The 4,851-nt window shown below is 33.4% G+C and overlaps 2 non-coding genes across 2 annotated transcripts; one reads left to right on the plus strand and one right to left on the minus strand.

The window, feature by feature from the left end:
* Window positions 1–2,864: 2,864 nt before the first annotated feature.
* On the minus strand, window positions 2,865–2,983 carry LOC111634263. Its single transcript, XR_002758176.1, has one exon. It is a non-coding gene; the product is annotated as a 5S ribosomal RNA (ribosomal RNA).
* A 1,058-nt stretch (window positions 2,984–4,041) lies between these two features.
* LOC111634270 lies at window positions 4,042–4,160 on the plus strand. Its single transcript, XR_002758178.1, has one exon. It is a non-coding gene; the product is annotated as a 5S ribosomal RNA (ribosomal RNA).
* Window positions 4,161–4,851: the final 691 nt, after the last annotated feature.

Below are 4,851 nucleotides of genomic sequence, written 5' to 3' on the forward strand. Positions count from 1 at the left end.
TGTGTGGTCACTCTTAGCTTCATTTCTCCCCATAGACCTTACTGGCATGGGTGTCCCTACCAGGAGCTTGTGCTCCAGCCTGCATTGCCCTATGGATCTGTAAAACTACTGGGCTCTCCCACCACGACCAGGTGGTGACCACGGGAGAGTTATTATTATTATTATTATTATCAACCCGTCTCGATTATATATTAGATAGACTGTTATTCGCAGCTAAACTGGAGGGAACCATGACATTAGTGGCAAATATTCGTGGAATTGGGAACCACAGCAACGACCAATGCTTTGAAAATGGATGATGAGAAAGGATTTCGAAAAGAAACTGTAAGGCAAGGGAAAAAACCTTCGCAGAAAGCTGGACAAAAGCGTTAAATGAAATTAGAAATAAAGATTTGATTTTATTTGTATATTGCAACGCGACACGTGGGCGATCTTCGAAGAGGAAGTGCCTCCACGGGAAACCGGTTCCTATTTAGGTGATACACTAACGTGTAATCCCGGAAAACTCCACGTGGCCAGGCGCAAACCCACGACCAATTATCAATGTTCGGTGGTTTTATCCACTCGGTCACTGATGGGCACAATTAGAAACGGAAAGTGCGGAAGAGTAAAACTAAAAGTAAAGAAAAAAATTATTATTTTTTATTTTTTAGTGTATTCATGTGAATAAAAAGAGTTTCTTTAAATTTTAAAGTTTTTATTTTATTCTTTTTTTTTATTATTTATTTCGAATTCATTCTAACATTTTCCACCTAAAATATATTGCCTTTTTTCGATTCCTCTATTCCTAAATACAAAATTTATTCCTTTTTTTTATTATCATATAAACGCTTAAACACAATAAGAATACTTCATTTCCTGTTTCTCAATACTAACAATAACTACAACACGTGTTACAACCCCTATTCAAAATAGTTAAAACTTTTAACACCAGATGTCACGTCGTGAATCTCGATATCTTCAATAAAAAAAAAAAAAAAAGCGATTATCGAAATTTGATTTTAACAAATACATTTCTATAAAATTTAATTAACCGATAAAAAGTTTATCAAAGTATTATTATTTCTTACAATCTGCTAATTAATAATAAATATAACTCACTTATCTCTTTTAGTTTTGAAATATTTTTTAAAATTATAACCGACCGTAGAGGGAGCTATGTTAAAATTCTTTGATTTGAAAATTTGTTGATTACTCGTGTGAAATGTAAATATAAATTTCGTTTTATTATTAACGTAATTCTATCAAGTATTGATGCTATTTGATCGATATTATGTGTAATGAAAGTGACTTTTAAACGTTTTTAATGTATAAAATTGGAAATGATAGTCTATTTGGTAGAAGTTACTTTTAGGTCATTTGCTCATATGTTTATGTACTTGTAAAGTACCTAAAAGTAGCTTCTACTCCTTTATTTGCATGTGCTAATCAACAGATCATTAATTTATTTTGAAGTAAAATGACAAAATAAATCATTTAAACAGGACTAAAAATATACAGGTATTATACCTGTATATTTATATATAAAGACAAATATACAGGTATTATACCTGTATATTTGTCTTTCTCTTTAAAATGTTAATTATGTTATGCATGTAATAGTAGTACACAGTCAAAGCTCTCTTATCTGACATTCTATGTAATCTAATTAAAAAATGGCCCCCATCTTTGGGCTCTACGTAGATAAATTGACGCTCGGGAACTAACACCGGCTGTCCTTTTTGAAGTCTCAGTCTAATCTGAACAAATTGTATTTATATAAGCATATTGGTACAACTGAGATACGGGGAGAAAACATACAAAAAGTCATAACAGATGAGTATAGTGAATAGAAATAATATGAGTGAATTGTTTACAAGATAAAAAAAGAAATCTGTTGTGTCAGGGTTTCAACCTCACCACCTGATGTATATCTTGAGTAACATGACTAAATGTACTTATATTTTTGCAGTATATGGCTTTGTGCAGTCTTTAATTATTCAGAGCTTTGTTAAGTTGAAAAATAATGTAATGAAAGAATAAAATCAAATTTTGCTACATAAAAATGAGTTTTTGGAAATTGGTTGAAAATTTATTTTGAAAAACTCTTCCTTTTGACCATTCTCTTTTCTGATCCATCAAAATCAGTCCCAATTTAGTCAGATTAGAGAGCTCTGATTGTATTATACTGCAATGAGATGTCAAAAGTCAAATTTTTTTTTTTTTTGAAAAATTATACTTTAAAGAAATCTGACTGGAGATTATTAATTTTTTAATATTTTTAATATAAAAACAAAAAATTATTTACTGTGATGTCATCACAATGCCTAACTCATATTTTTAAAATTATTTAATTTAAAATATATGCCCTCCACCTAAAATTAGTAGTGTCTTGTGCCTGTACATCATCCTTTTCCTGTTAGCAANTTTCTATGGGAAAATGCGTTTCGTATAACGGACTATTCACTTAACGGACGTGCACCTGGAACGGATTAAGTACGTTATACGAGGCACCACTGTACTACTAAAAGACTGATATTGTTTAATTGGTTGATTAGAATTAAATACAGTAAAAACGGGGGAAAATGCAATCACACTTTTAAGAATCCTACTCCCAAATGAGAATATAAACAAAATAAAACAAATTTAATTAAAATCAGGCGACGGATTATTGAGTTATCACCTATTTTCTGCCGATGCACGACGTCGCTTTTTACAGGTTCCGATTACCTTCTTTTTATAATTCACATCACTCCACTGAAGGAATGTTCGTGTAACATTTTTTACTTATTCTGTACGAAATGGATTAGACTGAACGGCTGTACTACCTGGCGTAAAAAATTTCAATATTACAAAATTCATAAAAGTTAAGAACGGAAAAAAAATGATAGCAGCACCCGGTATTCCCAGGTCGTCTCCGTCCCAAGTACTGACCGGGCCCGACGCCGTTTCACTTCGGTGATCGGACGAGAACCGGTATTTTCAGCGTGGTATGGCCGCTATCGAAAGATTATTTCTCTTATTCTCTCTTTTATACACACTTATATACTACTTTTATCGAAATTGCATTTTGGATTGCAATTTGAAAAGTTGTAGATCTATAAATTGTCACTGTCTCCCGTCTGTCTGTCTGTATGTGTGTCCTTTCTTAATCTCGCGAACGGAGTCAGGTAGATGACCGACGTGACTATATTGCTAATAAGAAAAATATGATGTAAAGGGGCAAAACACTTCTAATTTAATGTAAAGAGCATATATTTTAAATTAATTAAATTAACATGATTAAAAATTGCAGTATGGCATTGTGATTATTTCTTTGTTTCTCTCACTCCAAATTCGCCCACTGCTTTTTGGCATGACATCAAACACGGTGACACAAGTGCATGTACAGTACTTTATACTTAACTAATAACTAATGAATTCGCAATTCTCTGTAAGTTATATGAAATATAATTGCGAGTGATACCAGCACGTTTGATGACAGTATAAAAGAGAAAACAAGAGAAGTAATCTTTCGATAGCGGCCATACCACGCTACTTGGATAACTGTGGTAATTCTAGAGCTAATACATGCATCAGAGCTCCGACCTTCGGGGACGNTTATTCTCTCTTTTATACACACTTATATACTACTTTTATCGAAATTGCATTTTGGATTGCAATTTGAAAAGTTGTAGATCTATAAATTGCCACTGTCATCAAACGTGCTGATATCACCCGCAATTATATTTCATATAACTTACAGAGAATTGCGAATGCATTAGTTATTAGTTAAGTATAAAGTACTGTACATGCACTTGTGTCACCGTGTTTGATGTCATGCCAAAAAGCAGAAGTGTCTTGCCCCTTTACATCATACTTTTCCTATTAGCAATATAGTCACGTCGGTCATCTACCTGACTCCGTTCTCGAGATTAAGAAAGGACACACATACAGACAGACAGACAGGAGACAGTGGCAATTTATAGATCTACAACTTTTCAAATTGCAATCCAAAATGCAATTTCGATAAAAGTAGTATATAAGTGTGTATAAAAGAGAGAATAAGAGAAATAATCTTTCGATAGCGGCCATACCACGCTGAAAATACCGGTTCTCGTCCGATCACCGAAGTGAAACGGCGTCGGGCCCGGTCAGTACTTGGGACGGAGACGACCTGGGAATACCGGGTGCTGCTATCATTTTTTTCCTTCTTAACATTTATGAATTTTGTAATATTAAAATTTTTTACACCAGGTAGTACAGCCGTTCAGTCTAATCCATTGCGTACAGAATAAATAAAAAATGTTTTACACGAACATTCCTTCAGTGGAGGGATGTGAATTATAAAAAGAAGGTAATCGGAACCTGTAAAAAGCGACGTCGTGCATCGGCAGAAAATAGGTGATAACTCGATAATCCGTCGCCTGATTTTAACGAAACTTGTTTTAAGCAAAGAAAAAAAAACGAAAATATTCAAATGAGGCGTTTTTCAGTATGAATAACATCTACGAAGAATTACTTGGCAGTGAACTGTTTATTATTATCAGTACAGGTTGCTAATTGTTTTGTCATAGAGAAATTATATATGTTTATATTAATTGTTTTTTAAAGTAATAAACGAATAAAACTAAAAGTAATTCAAATAAATTGGCACTAATGACAGTTCTCCCCTAAAAAACGATTTCTGTTAAGAAGTGAAGTTTGGCAGGTTTCTGGGCATCTATCTCACTTAGTGATCTTGATCGTTGGAGGTGAAAATGTTACTTTCTGAAGAATGTCAAATGAATTTTCTCCCGTTTAAATCGTTCTTTCCTCTTTACTGTCTGCTAAGTGTGAGTATCATATAATGCAGGCGGATATTCTCTCCATCTGTCTGTTCGCCTAAGTATG

This window comes from Centruroides sculpturatus, unplaced genomic scaffold, assembly GCF_000671375.1.
Source record: "Centruroides sculpturatus isolate CEXI.00-Female unplaced genomic scaffold, Cexi_2.0 scaffold54, whole genome shotgun sequence".
NCBI lineage: Eukaryota > Metazoa > Arthropoda > Arachnida > Scorpiones > Buthidae > Centruroides > Centruroides sculpturatus.